The 8,027-nt window shown below is 41.4% G+C and overlaps 1 long non-coding RNA gene across 2 annotated transcripts; it reads left to right on the forward strand.

Annotated features, from left to right (window-relative positions):
* The first annotated feature begins 4,235 nt into the window (after positions 1 to 4,235).
* LOC123104885 (uncharacterized) lies at positions 4,236 to 7,650 on the forward strand. Of its 2 annotated transcripts, XR_006450587.1 has the most exons (4): positions 4,237 to 4,643; positions 5,422 to 5,650; positions 5,821 to 6,156; positions 7,412 to 7,650. It is a non-coding gene; the product is annotated as an uncharacterized lncRNA (long non-coding RNA). The 2 variants fall into 2 exon arrangements; XR_006450585.1 differs by having other exon boundaries at positions 4,236 to 5,650.
* Positions 7,651 to 8,027: the final 377 nt, after the last annotated feature.

Consider the following 8,027-nt stretch of genomic DNA (forward strand, 5'->3'; position numbering starts at 1 on the left):
ATAAATGGAACGGTGGAAAGTTGCATGGCAATATATCTCGGAATGGCTATGGAAATGCCATAATAGGTAGGTATGGTGGCTGTTTTTAGGAAGGTATATGGCGGGTGTATGATACTGGCGAAAGGTGCGCGGTATTAGAGAGGCTAGCAAAGGTGGAAGGGTGAGAAAAGCACGTATAATCCATGGACTCAACATTGGTCATAAAGAACTCATATACTTATTGCAAAAATCTACAAGTTATCAAAGCAAAGTATTACGCGCATGCTCCTAGGGGGATAGATTGGTAGGAAAAGACCATCGCTCGTCCCCGACCGCCACTCATAAAGAAGACAATCAATAAATAAATCATGCTCCGACTTCATCACATAACGGTTCACCATATGTGCATGCCACGGGAATCACAAACTTTAACACAAGTATTTCTCAAATTCACAACTACTCAAATAGCATGACTTTAATATCACCATCTCCATATCTCAAAACAATTATCAAGTATGAGACTCATCATAGTATTCAACACACTCATAAGAAAGTTTTATTATTAATCTTGTATACCAAGCATATTAGGATTCTAAGAAAATTACCATGCTATTAAGACTCTCAAAATAATTTAAGTGAAGCATGAGAGATTAATAGTTTCTATAAAACAAATCCACTACCGTGCTCTAAAAGATATAAGTGAAGTACTAGAGCAAAATTATATAACTCAAAAGATATAAGTGAAGCACATAGAGTATTTTAACAAATTTCAAATCATGTATGGCTCTCTCAAAAGGTGTGTACAGCAAGTATGATTGTGGTAAACTAAAAATTAAGACTCAAATCATACAAGACACTCCAAGCAAAACACATATCATGTGGCGAATAAAAATATAGCTCCAAGTAAAGTTACCGATAGAAGTAGATGAAAGAGGGGATGCCTTCCGGGGCATCCCCAAGATTTGGCTTTTAGGTGTCCTTAGATTATCTTGGGGGTGCCATGGGCATCCCCAAGCTTAGGCTCTTGCCACTCCTTGTTCCATAATCCATCAAATCTTTACCCAAAACTTGAAAACTTCACAACACAAAACTTCAGGTAGAAAATCTCGTGAGCTCCGTTAGCGAAAGAAAACAAAAGACCACTTAAAGGTACTGTAATGAACTCATTATTTATTTATATTGGTGTTAAAACTACTGTATTCTAACTTCTCTATGGTTTATAAACTATTTTACTAGCCATAGATTCATCAAAATAAGCAAACAACACACGAAAAACAGAATCTGTCAAAAACAGAACAGTCTGTAGTAATCTTTAGCTAGCGCAAGATCTGGAACCCCAAAAGTTCTAAAATAAATTGATGGACGTGAGGAATTTATATATTAATCATCTGCAAAATGAATTAACTAAATAACACTTTCAAAATAAAAATGGCAGCAGTTCTCGTGAGCGCTAAAGTTTCTGTTTTTTACAGCAAGTTCAACAAGACTTTCCCCAAGTCTCCCCAACGGTTCTACTTGACACAAACACTAATTAAACACAATAACACAACCAAAACATAGGCTAGATAAATTATTTATTACTAAACAGGAGCAAAAATCAAGAAATAAAAATAAAAATTGGGTTGCCTCCCAACAAGCGCTATCGTTTAACGCCCCTAGCTAGGCATAACAATCAAGAATAGATCTAGGTATTGCCATCTTTGGTAGGCAATCCATAAGTGGCTCTCATAATAGATTCATAAGATAATTTAATTTTCTTTCTAGGAAAGTGTTCCATGCCTTTTCTTAATGGAAATTGGAATCTAATATTTCCTTCCTTCATATCAATAATTGCACCAATCGTTCTAAGGAAAGGTCTCCCAAGAATAATAGGACATGAAGGATTGCAATCTATGTCAAGAACAATAAAATCTACGGGCACATAATTCCTATTTGCAACAATAAGAACATCATTAATTCTTCCCATAGGTTTCTTAATAGTGGAATCCGCAAGGTGCAAGTTTAGAGAGCAATCATCAAAATCACGGAAACCTAACAAATCAAACGAAGTCTTTGGAATCATGGAAACACTAGCACCCAAATCACATAAAGCATAGCATTAATGATCTTTAATTTTAATTTTAATAGTTGGTTCACACTCATCATAAAGTTTTCTAGGGATAGAAACTTCCAATTCAAGTTTTTCTTCATAAGTTGCATCAAGGCATCAACGATATGTTTAGTAAACGCTTTATTTTGACTATAAGCGTGAGGAGAATTTAGCACGGATTGCAACAAGGAAATACAATCAATCAAAGAGAAATTTTCATAGTTAAATTCCTTGAAATCCATAATAGTGGGTTTAGCAACATCTAGGGTTTTAATTTCTTCAATCCCACTTTTATCAAATTTAGCATCAAGATCAACAAATTCCGAATTCTTAGAACGCCTTCTAGGTAAAGGTGGATCATATTCAGTCCCATCATTATCAAGATTCATATTGCAAAACAAAGATTTAATAGGGGACACATCAATAACTTTTAGATCTTCATCTTTATTTTCATAGGAACTAAAAGAACACGCTCTTATAAATGCATCTTTCTTAGCACGCATCATAGCGGTTCTTTCTTTGCACTTATCAATGGAAATTCTCATGGCTTTGAGAGACTCATTGATATCATACTTAGGTGGAATAGACCTAAGTTTCAAAGAATCAACATTAAGAGAAATGCTATCAACGTTTGAGGGAGTCATGGATTAGGGGATCTCCGGACAGCCGGACTATAACCTTTGGCTGGACTGTTGGACTATGAAGATACAAGATTGAAGACTACGTCCCGTGTCCGGATGGGACTTTCCTTGGCGTGGAAGGCAAGCTTGGCAATACGGATATGTAGATCTCCTCCCATTGTAACCAACTCTGTGTAACCCTAGCCCTCTCCGGTGTCTATATAAACCGGAGGGTTTTAGTCCATAGGACGAACAAAAATCATACCATAGGCTAGCTTCTAGGGTTTAGCCTCTCTGATCTCGTGGTAGATCTACTCTTGTACTACCCATATCATCAATATTAATCAAGCAGGACGTAGGGTTTTACCTCCATCAAGAGGGCCCGAACCTGGGTAAAACATTGTGTCCCCTGCCTCTTGTTACCATCCAGCCTAGACGCACAGTTCGGGACCCCCTACCCGAGATCCGCCGGTTTTGACACCGACATTGGTGCTTTCATTGAGAGTGCCTCTGTGTCGTCGCCGTTAGGCTTGACGGCTCCTACTATCATCGATAGGGATGCAGTCCAGGGTGAGACTTTTCTCCCCAGACAGATCTTCGTCTTCGGCGGCTTTGCACTGCGGGCCAATTCGCTTGGCCATCTGGAGCAGATTGAAAGTTACGCCCCTGGCCACCAGGTCAGGTTTGGAAGCTTAAACTACACGGCCGATATCCGTGGAGACTTGATCTTCGACGGATTCGAGTCTCTGCCTTGTGCGTCATGCGGTCACGATGAGTGCGATTTAGCTCTACCATCGGACAGTGTCCAGGAGATTGCATAGGCAGCCGCTCCGACCCTCAATTTGGAGCCAGGTGCACCTTCCACGGACGGGTGGATGGACCCCGCCATGGAGGCCTTACCCTCAGCGGAGATCGAGCCAAACATCGACCTTACCTTGCACGAGAGCCGTGCCGTTAAACTGCCGGATCCTTCTCCGGCCAAGGACTCCGAACCGCCTGCGCCCGTTCCTATCAAATCCGATTGGGCGCCGATCATGGAGTTTACCTCCGCGGGTATTTTTCAGCACTCGCCCTTTGGCGACATACTGAACTCATTAAGGTCTCTCTCCTTGTCAGTAGAATCCTGGCCGAACTATGTCCGGCAGGACTGGAATGCGGACGATGAAGAAATTCGAGGCCCACCCACCACCCACTTAGTAGCCACTGACTACACCACGCACCAGAATTCCCTACCGACGTTTGTTGGGAAAAAATCAGTATTGCCAACTGATAATCTACCAGGAAAATTTCTAACGGACTGTGGGTCGGGAAACCGCTATGCAGTGACACACTGTCGGTCAGGAATGCTACAACGTATATCATCCAATAGTCGGTCGGGAATTCTTTTATTGCCCACCGACCATCGGTCGGCAAATAACCCCGACCAATAATCGGATGCTTAATGGGCCTCGCGCGCGAAAAACCAAATTTCTAGCTCCAATAACCAGCCCAACCTGCGAACATTCCCCCCCCCCACCCCCACCCTCACACCCAAAGTCAATACTAGCTCCTCCATCCGTTCCCCTCGCACCGCAGGCAGCCAAATCCGTAGCTCTTCGTCCCACGCACGCCGCCATGCCTCACGCCGGTCGATCCCACGCCGTCCCACCGCCGCCCACGCCGCCCGGAGCTGCCGTCGGTCTATTCCCACGCCGCCCTGCCTCTGACCCCATGCCGCCCTCCCTCTACCGCGCCGCTCCAGCGCCGCCCATCGCCGTCCGGCCTCTCCATCCCCGGCCTGACGCGCTCGTGCTCTCTCTTCGGATGGCCCCCTCTCTCCTCAGCTACATCCAGCACAGCTGCCGCCTCCTCCCTGGCCCGACCTCCCCCATCTCCACCACGAAGGTACACGCAGCGGCGGCGGCGAGCTGGATCTGGGCAGCATGCTGTTGGGCAAGGGCATTGATACGACTGAGGTACAGCTCTTCCCTCTCGTCCTTGCCTCCCTCCTTCTATCCCTCTCTCCCCTGGAGGCGTATTGCGAAGGTGGGCTGGCGGGGAAAAGAGTGCTCCGCCGGTGGGGAATGGGGAGCTCCGCCGGTGGGGAGCGAGTAGATGTTCCAGTGGACAAGGCACCTCATGCTTTTTTTCTTCACCGGTTCTCTGTTTTGCCGTGTACTGCTGCTAGTTAGTCTAATTGTGAGAAGTTGAGGTTTATGAGAAGTATTGTGGTAGCAATACAAACTGATTTTAGAAGTTCAGCAGTTGTGTGCAAATTATGTTTGTTTCCATTGCAAATTTTGTGGTAGCTATATGTATTAATCTTTTGTTTGTTTCCATTGGTCATTTTGTTCACCTTTCACTAAGAGTCATGTTTTCGGTTTTGCCCTTCTTACGCTTTTGTCCAAGATAGATTATTTTTTGCTATACCAAGAAGTTCCTTAGATTTGTTTTTGTTTTGTGCTTAGTCTGCCATGATGTTCTTAGTCTGCCACCATGTTTACTATCTCTTTGTGCTTCAGAAGCGGATTGTTCACATGTAAAAACTTTCCTTTTACATAAGATGATTGTTCAAGTGCGAAGCTAAGCTACCACAGATTAATAAAAGTGATATAGGCAAAAGCACGTGTGAGTGTTGCCAATGGAGGCATTGGTTCGCTAGGACAGATATAGATAGATTAGTTCATAAAGCAAGTGATACTGAATATTAAAAAAAAGGGTTGTGTACGATCTTCTAATGTGTTGTTTTATCAGCGATGTACTCATACAGTGTGTCTTTTGTTGGAGGAAAAATGGCAAGTGGAAACGAAAAAGATAGAGATGGTGCGGTCATGGAGGAGGAACAACTGGAAGTGGTAGAGTATGAACTACAGAGAAGTAGGATCATTGAGGAAAATGATAAAGGGTTGGTAGCGGCACGAGCAACAAGAGCCTCGATGCAGAAAGATATGGAAGCAAACCAAGCCCAAAAAAGAAAAGAAAGGTACGTAGCTTCCATCGGAATCATTTTCTACCTGAAGGAAGCAAATGTAGCTTTCCGCACTAACCTATATATATATATATATATATATATATATATATAGGTAAAATGTCTGTAGACTAATGTCACTTGCTAGAATTGTTGTATGACTATGATAATTTTCTTGCATGAAGCGATTACTCGTGAGCTTGATGCTGAAGGTAGTCAAAAGAAAGGTGGAAGGAAAATTACTTAAAAGGCTAACATATATGCAAGGCTGCATCAACCCAAAATCCATATTCCACTTAATGTGAATGGCCAGCCTGTTGGGCCAGATGCAACCGAATTTACCAATTTCATTGGTACTTTGGTCAGGAAACACAAAATGGAAGGATTGGAAGTAAGATTTAAAGAGGCACAAGTTTGATGTTGTGCTGACTGATGCAGAACTTATGAAAAGACATGACAGCAGAATTAGTGAAGCTGACTTGAAGACCCTTATTATTTATTGGAGATCTTCGGTATTTGAAGTAAGTCATCCTGCTGAATCAAAATTGTAGTATATCCATGCACATTTCAAAACAGTACTATATCCTTGCAACACACTCTGTTCTGGACATAAGTAAACAAATATGCATGTAATCATTCTCCTTTCATTTTTTCTTGTAGCACACTCTGTTCTGAACATAAATAGTCATGCATGTAATCCTTGCAAAACACTCTCCTTTCCTTTTGTGGCACTGAACTACATATGTTTTCCTCTGATGCATTTCTGAATATAATAGTCAGGCGCACTACAGTCTTTTCCACCCCAGTGAAAAGAAAGAAAGAAAACAAGTGGTCTTTTCTAGAAGAAAACTGTAGTTTTGAAAATACTTTGAGGTGTTTGGTCCAATTATATACCATGGTTTTACAAAGTGTATTATCCCCAATGTATCTATTGCTGCCACCAGGAAGATAGCAACATCCCTTTCAGCACCATTCAATTTGTGGCCACTACTGAAGAGTAAACTAAGATAGCTGAAATACTCTACTTCTCACATGGGTAGAAAACACTAGTAAGGTGTATCTCTAATACTTAGCTATATGGTACCAGTTCTCTAGAAAAAGAAGTTACATGACCACATAACTCTTTCTTGAGTTCAAGAAATAAAAATTACATAGCGTCAATTATGTCTTTTATGTCTCAGATTCTTTATATCTTACATATCTCTGATGGTGGAAAGACGACATTTGTTTATGTCATTATCGATAAGAAAACGTGAGAATATATCTTTTCTTCGTCATCATTGTCGAAAGACAGCTAGTACTTAGCTTCATGTAGTTATTAACTAGACGAGTGTAGTAGTCAACACATCTACAGCTACAACATTTATTATGTTCCTTGTTCTGCAACTCGACATGAATTATTTTCAGTTTCACCGTATAACACAAATCGTTTAGTGCGCAACACTTTTTTCACCCTGTGATATAAATCACGTGAAGATGGTCATGAAATGATTCAATCATCCAATTATTTCTCAAAAATTTGGGTCGCGTCTCCTGGTCGATTTTGGTTATTCTTAGTTTGACACTTCCGTAAGGATCCCAAGTTTACAGGCTTGCAAATTGAATTTATTCACCTTAAAGTTAGCTGGCTGTATATTTACTTCAGTTTCTGTGTTTCATGCCTGATGCTCTTTACTGTCAAGTTGAACAGGTAGTACAATAGTAGTTACTAGTTAGTGGGAAGGAAGTTTCATCATCTTGCGTGTATATTAATTGAATGCTTTTTTGTCTTTCCAGGTTGCTGTCAGGTTGTGTAGGAAAGACAAAGAGGACCAAGAAGGAACCATGATGCTGTCAGTTTGCATGAACTAGATATCCACCGTAATGGAGCAAAACAATGCATCTTGTAGCTATCATATTGTAAAGCATATCTTGTGTAACAGAGCATGCATTGAATCGATGGACACGCATCTATGATTTTGTAAACCTATCTGGTGTTTCGGCCACTTAGACAAATGTTTCCTCTTATTTAGTTACCTTTATTATCGGAATTACTAGTGTTATTTTTGTTTGCTTCTGGTTTAATATTTTCAAAGTACACACATGTAACTTGATAGATATTGATGAGATATGTAACCTGATTGATGTTACTTTGACAAGGTAGTAAGCCAAATACCATTGGTAAAATGCATATGAACTGTTGGTCGGCAAAAAGAAGCACCGTCTTATAGTTGGTCGGGAAAGGTTCATGGTAGGGCTAACGAAAAGTTGGTCGGCAAAGCAAATACCATCAGATTGTTGGTCGGGAAAGGTTCATGGCAAAGCCATCGGAAAGTTGGTTGGCAAAGGTATTGCCATCGAACAGTCGGTCGGGGAAGGTTCATAACAGAAAATCGGTCGGGAAAGCTTCATG

This window comes from Triticum aestivum, chromosome 5A (assembly GCF_018294505.1).
Source record: "Triticum aestivum cultivar Chinese Spring chromosome 5A, IWGSC CS RefSeq v2.1, whole genome shotgun sequence".
Lineage (NCBI taxonomy): Eukaryota > Viridiplantae > Streptophyta > Magnoliopsida > Poales > Poaceae > Triticum > Triticum aestivum.